The sequence below is a fragment of the Cavia porcellus genome, unplaced genomic scaffold, assembly GCF_034190915.1.
Source record: "Cavia porcellus strain 051 isolate PalLab524CR breed Dunkin Hartley unplaced genomic scaffold, mCavPor4.1 scaffold_3, whole genome shotgun sequence".
Classification (NCBI taxonomy): Eukaryota; Metazoa; Chordata; class Mammalia; order Rodentia; family Caviidae; genus Cavia; species Cavia porcellus.
In genome coordinates, this window is record NW_026947486.1 from 20680524 (window position 1) to 20696729 (window position 16206).

The 16206-nt window shown below is 40.3% G+C and overlaps 1 protein-coding gene across 1 annotated transcript in view; it reads left to right on the top strand.

The window, feature by feature from the left end:
• Positions 1-805: 805 nt before the first annotated feature.
• LOC134475427 (endogenous retrovirus group K member 5 Gag polyprotein-like) overlaps positions 806-16206 on the top strand; it is a 134302-nt gene continuing 118901 nt past the window's right edge. Inside the window, exon 1 of the mRNA XM_063245845.1 lies at positions 806-835. The gene's annotated coding sequence lies outside the window, so the exon portion shown is untranslated. The remainder of the gene's footprint in view (positions 836-16206) is intronic.

Below are 16206 nucleotides of genomic sequence, written 5' to 3' on the forward strand. Positions count from 1 at the left end.
TCTTTAAGTATAGGGAGGGGGAGGGATCCTGGAGGAGACAAAGGATGGGGATGCTGGTGGGAAAGGGCACATTCCCAAAACAAAGAGTGTTTTGTAAGCTTGTTGGCAGTGTGATAAGCCTTAGATAGGTATGATATTTTGGGGGGGACAGGCAGTGGTCCCCGAGATAAAATCTGGTGTGGGGTCTAGCGCACGTGGTTACCATCAGATGAAGCAACGGACCATGGTCTGCCAAGCCTAAAGTCATCACTTTTTTCTGCAGACCGAACAGCTAATATGGTTCCAAACTCCTAATAATTGGCTGTCACCAATATTATGAGTAGACTTTACATGGGCCGAGTAACCGCTCTGCCATGAGAACTTAAAAAGCTCTAAAGAACACGAGGGTCTCTCAATGTGGGCGGTCCAGAGTGGACACAGGCTTGCCCAGAAAGACCCTGGCTTGGGCTGAGAGGGTCTCTCAGTGTGGGCGGTCCAGAGTAGACACAGGTTTGCTCAGAAAAACCATTTTGGGCTGTCCAAAGGACATGAAAGCATCATGAACCCACGCAGAGGGGGGAGAAAATCTGCCTGAGCCTGGCCCATTGGCTGTCTCCGGGGAGTTGCTCACCTGTGGTAAATTGGTGGGTGTTGTTTGTGAACCAGCAACGACAAGCTTACAGCTCCTGAGTGTAGAAGTGAGGAATTAATGCAGGATGCAGTCTGGTCAGTCCTGACCAGCAGGGAACTCAAAACTGGGAACCAGCCCCAGGAGTCTCTCACCTGCTGTTCCCGGTCAGGGAACCATATGATAGAACTGTGGGGGGAGGATTGGCTGCAGCTGAAAAGATAAGAAGTATGAAATATAAATGACCTTTATTTTGGGAATGCGGGGAGAGACACCCCCACCCCCTGGGGCATGTCATCTCTACCCTGGGGCCGGCGATCTCTCCATGGAACACGTGGAGTGAGGCACATAAGTAGCCTTGGCTTGGGGTGGAACCCAAGGGGGGCATTAGGGATGTACAGGTAGCCCATTGGTCTTTGTTTGGTGCCAGAGGTAGATTCCTAAGGATGGGGGAGATAGGAGCTCCTTGGCTTTACCGGCTACAGTATCCCGTCTGGGCCAAACCCTTTCATTATTAACTAGTGATTTTCTACTGTTTATTTTTTCTGAAATTCTGTTTAGCTCGTACCCTTTTTCTGTTTTTTTTTTCTTTTTCTCCTTAAATAAAAAAGGACATGATCTTGGATATTATATCTTATCCCTTACCCCTTCTTCACTGGCTCTTTTCCCCCTCGCTACTTTCCAGTTGTCATGAGGTGAACAGCTCTGCTGCAGGCGCATAGCAATGGAACATATGCCTGCCAGCTGAAACCTCTGAAGCTCAGCCAAAACAAACCTTTAGATTGTTTCCTCAAGTATTTGGTTACATGTGGAGGATGCCACATCACTCTTCCCCAGGCCCAAATGTGATTGTGCTTTTTAGCAAGCAGCACAAACCATATAGGGCTGACTTCTTTAAACTGGCTTTCAGTCTAATTAGTGAGTCTGGTTGAGGCTGTGTATATATTTTCATGATAGCATGGGGGTGATGTTGGGCTAAAATTGTTTTTTGTCAGCAGCCAAAGTTGAGCCCAGAAATGCAGGCCATGAGACTGTGGGGCTAAGATATGAGATAATGTTTCCACTAAGGCCTGTGAGAAAATTCCTTCCCAGAATTGGCTACAAGGCCCTTTCACAAGAATGCTTTGTTCCCTCTTTTACAAGCCTTTCCTGCCTGGCCATATGTTTAGCACATTCAGCCCAGTCTTCTCACCATCCCCTCAATGACAATGTGATCATTAAATACTGACCTGCTTGTGGCCTTTGTTCCTGTGAACAACTCATCATCCAGTTCACCACTGCACTGTCATTTTGTCTCTGCTCTTTCATTTTGCTGTGTACTGTTAACATCTGGTAGAAGACTGGGGCCCACTGCAGGGGACTCTAACAGTTACAAATATGAAAATCTGATTAATACAGTATTTTAGCAAGGGAAAAAGCTCAGTCTAAGAACAAAACTATGAAACCATTACAAAAATCTTGTTCAACATTTTTGATTCAGGTCAATTGTATGAAATATATTTGGAAATGTTCAAATAGTATTTGAGCAGAAGTTCAGAGCTTTGTCTTTCCCTACAGCTTTTCCTAGTTTGTGATAAAAACAGAGGCAAGATATGGTTACCTATCTTCAGTAAAATTTTCTCATCAGTATTTTTGTAAAGTTTGAGTTAATTTATATTTACCATTGTGAATAATTTCACAAATAAATCATCATAGGTTTGAAAAGGTACCTGTGATGTGAAGCAACCATCTTTACAATGCCAGTGCCCATCATTTTGCATGTGACAGTTCTGAGAAGGCCTTTATTTCTTTTCTTTTGCAGGAATAGATTATCATCTTAGATACTGGTAGCTGATGATCTTATGATAAATCCCTAAATTTTGAGGAAATCCCCAAAAGTATAGGCCTTGCCTTTCTTAGAAAAAGCATAACAGGAACGCCTCAAACTACGGTTGTTTTAAGGCTTTTACAGGGAAGAAAAGGACTGCTGTCACCTGATCCCCAAAGCATGAGTTTTGGAATATTGGCTTTGAGGGTGACGAAAAATAATTTACTTTCTGCCTTTCATAGTTCTTAATTGGGATGGATCACTGATACAAAGGACAGGTTAAGAAGAGGAAAACCAAGAACTTCATTACTGTGTATATCTCATATTTACATTGGAGATAGCTAGAGAAATTACTGATCTTCAAAAGGTGATTAGAGTTCAGGCTTAAATACCACTTTAAATCAAGACAAAGAGGGAAATTTATGGGAATGTGACCAAGAAACAAACAATAAAGAAGCATCCACTAAGAGTCTCTAGTGAGTTAGTCATCCTCTTCCTTGCATAGAGAAGACATCCTTACAAATGACATTTTGGCTATAGATGTAAATTTATCTTGCAAAAGGTCAACTTCTATTGTTTTCAGAGCTTCTCTTACACGTGCAGTCTCAAAATAGTCTTTATGCTTAAGAGGTATATTTTGGGATGGCATATTCTGGTTCCACACAATCAATTATATTTTGGGTGGCATATTCTGATCTCCTATAGACTTTGACAATTCATCAGAGGTCTAGTAATGCTTTACTGCAAGAATTGCTGGGCATAGTGGCACATGGCTGTACTTACAGCACTTGGGAGGCTGAGGCAGTAGGACTGCAGTGAGTTTGAGGTCAGACTGAGCAACATAGTGAGTTCAAGGCCAGCTTGAAATACATAGTGAGTTTCTGTCTCTAAACAAAACAGAATTATCTTCAGTAGCTTTTGTAAAATTTGAGGACTGTGTTTTAATACTGTAATTATTAGGATGTAATGCAAATGTATTAATATAATATACAACTAAACAATAATTTGGATATATTTTCTATCTTTATTTATTTTCACCTGTTTCTTTTCTAGTTTTTAAACTTTAATTTTTTATTAGTACATATTTGTCATACATATTGCTCACATTCATCACAGGGAATTTGTATCTGTGTGCTGTGAAGTCTCTCTGGTTGCTTATTGATGAGAAGTGACATTGTTAGGGCCTGGGTAGAAGGGAATGGGATTGAGTGATCTGTTTCATCCCAGTCTGTAAGGTCAAGATGTTGCTCAGTAATAGGATTTGTTTGGTAGTGAACACCTGTATCCTGGCTTGGATAAACTGTGAGAGGAGCCTTTACTGCAGTTGTAGTCCCAAGGTAGACCGGGTGAGGTCCATTTTTTTTAGGTTTCAGAGTTGGAGTTGAACCTATAGACTTAAGAATTCTAAAATAGATAAAGTATCCTGGAGATAAAGGAAGATTCAGTGTGTGTCCCTGAGGGTTGAGGGAAGTAAACATCTGCATATTGTTGGAGAAATGAGAGAACCAAAATGTGGTGAGCTCAAGGAGGAAGATTAGAAGGTGAAGGCAAGTTTTGTAAGACAAATGGTCTACCATACATAAGCTGAAAGGGCTTAACTGATTAGGTGACTTGGGGAGAACTCGGAGTTTTGTAGGGCCTAGAGGTAGGATAGAGAGAGGGGAATCATGTATATGTGGGAAAGAAGCATGAATTAATTGGAAAACATCTGTGCAGTCTTGTAGAGGAAAAGTATATCTCTGTATCTGTTGTAGGAGTGGGCAATAGGGTGGCTGGATTGAGGGTGTTACTGGTTGAGACTGTGACAATGGGGTCTTGTATTAGAGTTAGATGTACTTGTTGTAGTTGTTATGTGGTCAATAGAGATGGGAGTATCTTTTGAAAAATTAGATTAACTAGGTGGTGTGGTGAGTAGACTGTGATTGTCTGTCCTAAAGTGAACTTTTTAGCTTCTTGTGTCAGGATGGTTGTCACTGCTATTGCCTGAAAGCAGGGAGGCCATCCTCTAATTGTAGTGTCTAGCTGTTTTGGGAGGTAAACTGACTGAGTGATTTGTACTCAATCTAGAGCAGTGCAGAATATTAAACGAGAGAAGACAAGTAGATAATAAAAGAGTTTAATGGGGGGTGCACAGAGGGAATCACCACAGAGAAGGCTGTGGCAGCTCTCCTGCAGATACAGGGCAGATTCTGCCTGATACAGGCTCTGATGGGGGTAGAGCTCTTGGCACTAATGTGAGCTGATTTATTTTGTGAGAGTGCAGGGTGAAAGAATTCTACCCCACTTGGTTCACTGTAGCCGGTAAAGCCTTGGAGGCAAAACCAAGGGGCTCTATCTTCCCCACCCCTAGGAATTTACCTGTGGTGAGAAATGAATACCAATGGGCTACCTGTGCATCACTAAGACCCTTAGGCACCACCCCAAACCTAAGTTACATGTATGCCCCTACTCCATGTGTCTGACAGAGAGAATGCCAGCCCCCAGAGACAATGCCAGACCCCAGAGGGTCAAGGAGTCTCTCCCCACATTCTTAAAATAAAGGTCATTTATATTTCATACTTCTTATCTTTTCAGCTGCACCAAGGTTCTATCATATGGTTTCCTGACTGTGAATGGCAGAAGAGAGACTGCTGGTGAATCTCCTGCTGTGAGACTGCTGGTGAGTCCCCTGCCTTTCAGGACCTAACTGCATCCTGGATTAATTACTCACTTCTCAACACTCAGGAGCTGCTAAACTTGTCACTGCTGGTTTGCAAACAACACCAGTCTAACTCATTTACCACAGATGAGCAACCTCCAGAGATTACTCTGCACTGGGCCAGGCCCCATGTGGGTTTTCTCCCCTTTTCCCTGGACTTGAGTGATGCTCTCACGTCTTCAGACAGCCCAAGGCAGAGCCTTTCTCCATGGGCCGGGCCCCACACTGGAAAGCTCTCACATCCTTTAGAGCTTTTAAGCTCTCTCTCATGGGCAGAGTCATTACTAAAATCCATGGGAAATCCACTCGTGTGTTGGTGACAGCCAAATATCACGAGCTTTGGAACTAAATTACCAATTACCAATCAGCCTATGAGGTAAAGGTGATGATCTAACCTGGTTAGGCCATTGTCGGTTGCCTCATCTGACTGTGACTCTGTGGGCCAGGCCCCACACCAGGTTTTATTTTGGGGACCACTTCTTGTCCCTCCAAAAAACCATACCTATTTATAGTTTATCACACTGATGACAAGTTTACAAAAACTTTCTATCTTTGGGCCTTTGTTTTGAGAATGGGTCCCCTTCTTTCCTCCCCACTTCCCCTCCCCCTGCTGCATGCCACATTCCCTGCTGAGATGGGGGAGTTGCACCTAAACAGTGTTGGGAGGTATGCGCGATCTGCTTTGGGCCCTTACTCTGTGCCCTAGCTCTGCGCAGCATCCTGGCTCCACACAGTGGGCCCTGCGTGCTCCGTCCGGCCACACTGCCTACACTGCCCCCCCCACCCTGTGCAGGTCTCTGGAGCAGTCCTGGCTCCGCCCTACGTGCTGCACCTCGGTGCACACCCTGCCCGCCACTCTGCGTGAGCCGCCCTCACCCTGGGTGCTCTGCCTGCCCTGTGCACTCTGCCCCGACCCTGGGAGTGCTCCGCTGACCCTCCATGTTCTGCCTCCACCCTATGTACTGCGCATCTCCCGAGCAGTCCCAGCCCCCACCCCCCAAGCGCAAGTGCCACTCTGAGCACAAACACAGATGACTGGCAGCTTGGCACTCAGAGATGCTATTTTTTGGTCCACACCAGCCTTTTTAACATTCTTGAACCATTTAATCAAGGTTTATTTGGGTTAAATAAACTGGGATAAAAAGACAATAGACAAGACTTTGGCTGATAACGGGGAAGTGGCCACCTGGTAATTTTACTAGCCTTATTTATCAATTAAAGCCTTTAATAATCTCCATAGCCTTATATGAGATACCTCAACTAAAGTTCGTATGACTAAGACAATTCATAGTTGCTGACCTGTTGCTGTATTCATGCTTTCAAATACACAATTTGGATTGTTTCTGCTGCCTTTTTCTTGTGTTCTAGCCATGACAAATATTTTCTTTCAGATCCAGACATACGCTTAGAAATGTTTCACAAGTTTCTTCACCATTCAAATGTTAAAATGTTCATGGTTAATAGCCATGTAATGTTCTATGTTAAGCTTACTGCTTATATTGTACTGTGCTGTTATCAATTTTCTAAAATACTCATGGTTAATAGCCATTTAATGTTCTAAGCTTATTGTCTATACTATACTGTACTGTTACCAATCTTCTACATGTTTAATAACTAAAATTAAGAGGTAATTATAAATTCCTTTTGCTGAAAACCACTAGGTCTTTCCCCAATAAAGGTTATATGATGCATGCAAATCAACAAGACCAACACTGTGGCAGAAGCCAGACTTAAACCTTTCCCAGCCCATCTGCCTGCCCTGGCTCCATCCTCCACCAAGCCATAATTAACTATACTCAACTGATATTAAATGATACCATAGCTGATCTCTCTCCTAAATAGAATGAAAAAAATTCATAAAACAGGCCATCCTCCAAAAATAAGATGGCATTATACATTTAACAACATAAAGAAATACTTATATATGACATAAATGACATGTAAGTTCCTAAAATTTCCTGCACCTTGTCCTCCTTATGAGAAGCCATTACTAAAATCATAAATACCCTGTTGATTGTATTTGACTCCTGCATACTTAATTAATTTCTACAGATACCTTCTACTGTAGACCAGATCCCAAAACAACAGGCAAAACTTGGCCCTTAAACCCCACAGAGACCTCCTTAATATGGCTTTTTGTGTTTTCAACAACAGAGATACCAGTGACACTTGGAGTTCTGAGACAGGTAAACCGACACAAGGTGGAGCTTCCTGGCCCCCCCCCCCCCCATGGTCCATGCCTCAAATGCAGCAGAAGGACATTGGGCAAGAGAGTGCCCTTTCCTGGCATTCCTTTGAGATCTTACCCCAGGGCTATTGGGCTGTCCTAGCCACCAGAGAGTGGGTAAGCCATCCTAACTTCTAGCCCTCACAGGAAATGCCAACAGTGCCAGATTCATCGCTGACAGAAACTTGTTGCTGAAGATTGACGGGGCTCAGGGCCCACAGCCCACATTAAGGTGTCTGTCTCAGGGTCCCAAGTCCCACAAGAGGCCTCAGGTAAGACATTCTCTATACTTGTGGACATAGAGACCCAAATATAGGGCTCTTCCTGAGCTTTCAGGTCACTATATTAAGTCCTCAGTCTCTATAGGGGGTATAAATGGCAAACATATGCCATTTATAAACAAAGCCTATTTCATGCAGATTCTAGACTGCTTCTTCCCAGTCCACCCAGTGGTGCCAAATCTTTCCTCCACCACTTACTCTATAGTCCTAAATCTTAAAAATGCTTTTTATTGCCTTGTGTTTATGCAGACTGACCCAGACACTGAGGCCTCAACAGCTTACACCTGTTATCACTACTAAACCTCTCCTCAGGGATATATAACACCCCCTTCCTTTCCTATTCACCAATTTCCTATTCACCAATTCACCCAGACACAACCCTGGTCAAGACTGACAGATAAATTTTATCTTCTCACCTTTGTTTATGCTTTTTCAGGATACATAAAAGCCTTTCCCACGACCAGTGAGACTGCTAATATACTTACTAATGTCCTATTACAGCAAATCATCCCAAGGACTACAACCAAGTTAGAGCAGTCCATACCTTGTCTTCTTGGCAACCTTAACAGTGGTCAAAGTTGCTAGACTGCCATCCTGTTTTCACATCACTCAGGCTAAATGGTGCACTTCCAGCCCTAGATCTAACCATCCTTTTGCCTACTCATCTCCACCTCACCAAGGCCTCACAGCCACAACTCTCAGGCTGTCATGTTTTGTTATACAATTTGGTTCCTAATTTCTTATCCTTTTTATAGCAGGACTCTCAACAGTATTTCTAAAGACTCCCACGTCATACATACCAGAGACAAGTCTTACCTACCTACCCTCTTAACTTTTACCCTTTCAGATGGGGGAATAATCACCTCTCATAACTTCACTCCTCCTAACCCCACATTTATTTTTCAGAATTCTACCTTACCATGGCAATGATTCTACCTCAACATGGTCCTGATAAAATGACATCCAAATCAAAGGCACCTTTCCTTCTACCTCACCTGGGTCCTTAAATATGATAGTGCCATGCCTCCTCATAACACCTTGTCTCTTTGTTTTTCCAGTCTAACCTACGGGCATTCACCAGTGATAAAGTTGTCCTGGTTAATTCTCCCAAAACTTTTATACAGATTCAATGCAATCCCGATAAAAATACCATCAACATGCCTCATAGAACTCGAGAAATCACTCCTAAAATTCATCTGGAGTAAAAAGAGACCTAAAATAGCAAGGACAGTTCTAAGCAGCAAAGGCAAGGCAGGAGGTATCACAATCCCTGACTTGAAACTATACTACAAAGCAACCATAGTAAAATCAACATGGTACTGGAACCAAAACAGAGCTGAATATCAGTGGAATAGATTAGAAGATACAACCACAACTGCAAACACACTCAACCACCTTACCTTTGATAAAGGGGCCAAACAGTTTCATTAGGAGTACAACAGTCTCTTTAATAAATGGTGCTGGAAAAACTGGCTCTCCATATGTCAAAAACTACAACTAGACCCATGCCTATCACTATGTACTAAAATAAAATCTAAATGGATCAAAGATCTAAATATTAAAACAGAAACGCTAAATCTATTGGAAGACCAATTGGGTAAAAACCTTGAAGATATAGGAGTAGGTAGAGAATTCATGAACAGGACTCAAACCGCACGGGAAATACTTCCCAGAATCAATAACTGGGATCACCTCTTATTAAAAAGTTTCTGCACGCCAAAAGAAGTCTCCAGTGTGATGGGAAGAAAACCCACAAACTGGGAAAAAATCTTAGTGAACTGCCCCTCAGACACAGGACTTCTGTCTAAAACATATAAAGAATTTAAAAAATCAGACCCCCAAAATTCAAAGACCCAATCCAAATATGAGCATCTGAGATGAATAAACAATTCTCAGATGAAGAAATACAAATGGCAAGTAAATATATGAAAAAATGTTCATCATCATTGGTCATTAGAGAAACGCAAATCAAAACCACACTGAGATTTCATCTCACTCCTGAAATAAGAGATCAAGAGGCCAAGATCAAGAAAACCAACAACAACAAATGCTGGAGAGGCTGTGAGGAAAAAGGAACTCTCCTGCACTGTTGGTGGGAGTGTAGACTAGTGCAACCATTGTGGAGGTCAGTCTGGAGGTTTCTCAGAAAAGTAGGACTGAAAGCCCCATATGACCCAGCTATACCACTTCTAGGCATATTCCCAGAAGAACCGAAAGCATCATACCACAGTGATATATGTGCACCCATGTTTATAGCAGCACAATTTGTAATAGCCAGATCTTGGAAACAACCTAAGTGTCCATCAACTGAAGAATGGATAAAAAAGGTGTGGTATTTTTATACAATGGAGTACTACTCAGCTATAAAGAATGACCGCATTGAGACATTTATAAATAAATGGACGCAGCTTGAGACCATACTCATAAGTGAAATAAATCAAACTCACATGTATAAATACCGAATAGTTTCCCTAGTGTAAGAAATGATAAGAATACATAGAAGTATGTGGTAATCATGTTTCACAATCATATTGGTTTGAAGCCATATAATGTTTTCACTCATTAACTGCAATGGTTTTAACCTGGGTTGTTCGATTTTAGTATCTATGATAACATGAATAGCTATTTTGAAGAAAGCAACACAACATAAAATCTAGTGCTGATTTAATATCGTCTTGTTTTGAAGTCCCATCAAGCAGTAGGACATCTGTTTCCACTGGGTTTAACATGTTGTATCTTACTATATTTCACTATATGCTATAGTATAAACAAAACTCTTTATAGGCAAAGAGATAATATAGAAACCATTGTTTGTTTTCTATTAGCAGGTTCTAAATACCCTGTAATTCTTGCATTCTCTTGAAAGGCTTCACACTGTCTAGATACGCTTGATATTATAGTGCGCGAAGTTACACTCAAATACTTTAAGGAAAGAGGCACTATGGTGACTATTATTAGATTAGATTATCTGGTGGTGAAACACAATGATGCTTGAATTGCTCGGTTCTGCCCTGTGTTGTTCTATTACAATGTTCTCTCTTATCTCAATCTTCCCTCTATTTTTAAATTAATCTATTTTCTCTCATTTTTTAAATTAAGGCAAAACTAAATTAAAGAATAATGGGACATATTATAGTAATTTTTTTGTTTTCCTATTAACCTGACTTGAACCCCAGTATTGCTCTCTCCATCTTGTTCTGTCTGATTATTATATATTCTATTTTGTTTGATAGTATCAAGTTTGAGGGTATAGGCAATCACTTTGAAGGCAGTAAGATATACTATGATGCCCAATATGGATTGACTATCACCATTTTTTTTTTTGAAGTCCTGTAGGGTCCTCAGTGTGGATTTTATTGATTTTGTTCCATATGGTTTTGATCAATTCTATTATACCTGATTATATAGACAACTCAATTTAAAAATAGCAAGAGGCACAATGGTAACCACTTTTGATCACCTGGTATTCTATTTTTGTATCACGTGCTATGCTCACCCTTCTGTTCTAACTGACTCTGTTTTGCTTAGTCACATTTGTTTTTATTCTCTTCAAAAAAGTAATAAGAACCATGAGAGTAATAAATCCCTAAAAGTCCAATTTTTACTGTAAAAAAGAGAGGAAAGTAAGGTGGACTAAGGGATATAACCGCAGGTATGTTCAAGAGTGTAGGATGGAAAACCATATAACTGAGATTTTGTTGGATCATTGAACGGAACTGTCTCCAATTTCACTGTATGAATGTTCACTTTATATGCTTTAATTTAGTGATATCAACAACTGTTTCTGGGAAGATAATGTGTAGCCTGTTAACTGGTGATTTCGTACTGTATATATTTTTTTCTAGAAATACTGTATTATTTGTACCCTATTACTGGATTGTTTTTTATGTCCTTTCTTTTTTTTTTCTTCTCTCTTTAGATAAAAAAAGTTGTTCTGGATAAAACATCTGGCACCAACTTCTACATGGGCATCAACAGTCATCCCATCGACTCCCCTAAACCCTAATACAGTGCCCCCTTCCAGCAGGAGGAAGTAAAAGAAAGAAATCCTCCCCCTTTTTCCTAATAATCAAAAGATGGTAATGAAAGAATTTTGCCCCACTTGGGACAATGTAGCCAGTAAAGCCTTGGAGGCGGAACCAAGGGGCTCTATTTTCACCACCCCTAGGAATTTATCTGTGGTGCCAAATGAATACCAATGGGCTACCTGTGCATTACTAATCCACCTTAGGCACCACCCTAAACCTAAGCTACATATATGCCCCCACTCCACATGTCCAACAGAGAGAATGCCAGCCCCCAGAGGCAATGCCAGACCCCAGAGGGTTAGGGACTCTCTCCCCACATTCTTAAAATAAAGGTCATTTATATTTCATACTTCTTATCTTTTCAGCCATGCCAAAATTCTATCACAGGGGATTGGGTAAACTTTTACATGCCTGAGCCTTGGCAGACTTTTGGGAGAGAGAAGCTATAGGAGCTTCTGGGAAGAAGGAATTATGCATTATCAGGGCATAGCTTTGGACCATTGCCTGATGATTGTGCTGTATCTCAAGTGGGAGATCTAACATACATAATATATTTTTTCTTTATGTCCTCATTCCTCTCCCTTACCTTTGGCCCCCTTTCCACTGCCATTTACAAGTTTTATTTCCATTGATTTCTTTCTTTTTAAAATTTTATTTAAGGAGAAAAAAGAAAAAAAAAACAGAAAAAGGGTACAAGTTACACAGAATTTCAGAAAAAATAAACAGTAGGAAATCACTAGTTAATTACATATTGTCATCTTAGAAATAGTTGTTGAAGTTACAAAATTAAAGCATATAGAGGGGACTTTCAAACAGTGAGACTGCAAACAATTTTGTTCAATAATCCAACAAAACTCAGTAAGATGGTTATCTATCTTATACACTTAAATATATATGCAGTTATATCTTTTAGAGAACTTTCTTTTCCTTTCTTTTGTACAATGACAATTACACATTTTGGGTTTTATTACTCCCACAGTTCTTATTACATTTTTTTTGAAGAAAGTAAAACCAAATGTGACATACGAGGACAGAGTCAGTCAAATCAAAAGGATGGGCATAATATATAATGTAAAAACAAAATACAAGGTGATCAACAATGGTTACCATAATGCCTTTTGTTATCTTAAAAATAATTGCCTATATCATCAGTTATAATAAAATTGAACAAAAGAGTAAAGAATAAGACCAATAAAACCAAAACATTGGAGACATTAGAGGACTTAAAAAGAAGATAATAGTCAACCAGAATGGGTATCACAATGGATCTTATTGTCTTCATAGTTGTTGCCTAGACTTTCAAACTTGGTACTATGTAGCATAACAGAATAGAGGAAAATCAGTCAAAACAAGATGGTGAGAGCAATACAGAGTTTCAAATCAAGTTAATAGGAAATCAAAGTGGGTTACTATAATATATCCTGCTATTTTTTATTTTTCCCTTAATTAAAAGGATAAAAATGAAAAAGTAGATAATAAAAAGGAGATTGAGATAAAAAAGTGGGCATAACAACAAAACAGAGCAGGTCAAAACATAGCCATTTAAGCAAAATAGTGTTTCACCACAAGATAATCTCTACATAATAGTAGTTATCATAGTGTCTCTTCCCTTAAAATCTTTGGGTATAACTTCGTATACTGTAGCATCAAACATATCAAGACAATGTAAAACCATTCAAGAGAATGACAGTATTACAGGGTATTTAGAATCAACTAACAGAAAATGAACAATTGTTTCTGTATAATCTCCTTGTCTATAAAAGTTTTTGTTTATATTATCACATATAATAAAATCCAATAAGATACAACATGTTAAAACCGATGGAGACGGAAGGACAAAAGCTTGATGGGACTTCAATACAAGAGGATATTAAATCAGCACTACCTATTATGATGTCTTGTTTTCTCCAAAATGGCTGTTCCTACCATCCAACCTTCTCTGTCTCATTTCTGCTGAGCTTTTTTTCTGTCACTAGTTGTCAGTTTGTCCTCTTCATTTCGCTTTCTGCTCCATTCATTGTGGCTGCTCTGCCAGTGTTTCTGGAATCTTGGTATTTTTCATTTTTAGAATATCCTGCAGTAATCTCTGTAGAGTTGAATTAGTGGTTGCAAATTCCCCTAGTTCCTCTTTATCCTGGAAGCACCTTGTTTTTCCATCAATTTCTAGAGACAGTTGTGCAGGACATATCAATCTTGGCTGGAGGTTATTATCTTTCAAAGCTTGAATTATTTCCCCCCATGCTCTTTGTGATTTGATGGTTTGTGCCAAGAAATCTGCTGTAATTCTGATGGGTGTTCCCTTGTAAGTGATCTGTTTCTTGTGTCTGATGGCTTTTAATATTCTGTTCTTATATTGGATTTCTGGAATTTTGATTATTATATGCCTGGGTGTAGCTCTGTTTGGGTGGTAGGTGGCTGGGGTCCTGTATGCCTCATACATCTGAGCATCTTTACCTTTTGCTAAATTAGGGAAATTCTCTTGGATTATTTCTGTGAATAGCTTTTGTAGTCCATTTGTTTGTGTCTCTACTTCTTTTATGTTCTTAATTCTTAAGTTATAGATCCTCTTATCCTCTTCTAGCCTTTGTATTACTGCTGTTTGTTTTCTTTTTATTTTTAAGAAGTTTTTCATTTCATGCTCCCACCTTACAAATCTGTCCTCCATTTCAGATAATCTATCCTTAGTTTCTTTCAAGCTCTTATGCCAGCTTTCAACAGAGTTTTTAGTTTCCTGGTAATCTCTGTGAACCTGCTTCACGTATTCTATGTTTTCTCTATTTTCTCCATCAAACAATTCCCCCCTTTTGTTCTGTTCTTCCATTCCACCATCTGTTTTTTCTTGGGTGGTGCTTAGCATTTCTCTAACTATCCTACTCATTTCTCACTTTATTTCATTAAATAGTTCATTTTTGAACTCATCTTTGAGGCTCTGGAGATACCGCTTTATATCTATAGGTGCCGTGTCTGATATTGCATGTTTTCTGTCTTCATTCTCTTTTGCTTTTACTTTTCCTGGATCAGTGTTCTCAGGATTGGGGACTGAGGACCCTTTCTTGTTGCTCCCTTTTCCGATTCTTTTTGTTCCTTCCATACAAGCATATGTAGGAGGCTCAGTTTTTTTTTCTTTGTCTGTGGCAGTTTGTTTGAATCTGCAGGCTAAGTGTTCCCACCCACTGCAGTGTACTAGGGAAACACAGACCTGGGCAGCCTCTGCTGGGCCCGCCCCTCCAGGTCAACCTACTGAATGTTTCACTGCTAGGTTGCACCGCCAGGCACAGGGACCTGATTTGGGCTAGCCTACAGGGTCTTAGTCCAGGGAGTCACCAGGCCAAGCGCTCCCCACCACTCCCGCTTGAGAGGAGAATATGCGAATAAAGTCACTGCAGGGCTGTGTTCTGGCTAGTCTGCCCATTCCCAGAATGTCCTCTGTTGGAGCCTCCTAGTCTGTGAAAGGGTCCCCATTTCACTCACTGCAGGTCGAGCCAGTCCCGCTCTCAACGCCATTTGGGCCGATTCCCTCAGAGCTTTGGCATGCCTCTCTGCCTGCCATGTGGATTGGGATGCAGTATCGGCAGCAGGAAATTCAAATCGCAGCTTCCAATGGGGCGGGATCCAGCTTCTGCACTGAGATTTTATCTGTTCCTGTTATAGCATCAGGATTGCATTTCCAGTTTGTTTCTCTCAGCTTCCTTTGTTTCTGCGTCGGCAAGGTACATCTCCCCTCTTGTGGGCCTCCTCACACAGCACCGCTCCTGGATTCTAAACTGGTAATCTCAGAGAGCCTCTGTGGCTGCTGTTATTTGTCTGCCATGTTCTCCTGGAAGTCTCCATTGACTTCTTTCATCCTTTTAAAAATTTTTTTTCTCTTCCTTCTTTCTCTTCTCCCCCTTCCCATTTGCACATATTCTATTTCCCAATATCTGTCCTTCATTATGTTCCTTATTTTTTCTTTTGATTAATCACATAAGAGAAACAAAACAAATTTAAAGTCATGGGTTTGATTTATTTCACTTAACATTATCACCTTGAAGTGCATCCATTTTCCTACAAATGACTTGCTTATCATTCTCTATGGCAGAGTAGTGCTCCATTGTGCATAAATACCATATATATATATATATTACATATGTGTATATATATTATGTACATTAGATAAATATAAATAAATACGTATGTTAGATCCCCCATCTGACAGATATATATATATATATATATATATATATATATATATATATATAATCAGTTCATCTACTGATGAGCATCTGGGCTGTTTCCAGGATTTAGTTATTATAAATTGTGTTGCTATAAACGTGGGTGTGCTATATCATTGTGATATGATGCTTTCAACTCTTTCAGCAAGATACCATGAAGGAGAATATCTAGGTCAAAGGGAACCTGTAGTTTTACTTTTTGAGAAATCTTCATGCTGATTTCCACAGTGATCACACCAGTCTGCACTCCCACCAAGAGTAGAGAAGGGTTCCTTTTTCCCCATACCACCTCCAGCATTTGTTATTAATTGATTTCTTGATAATAGCCATTCTTTCCATGGTGAGGT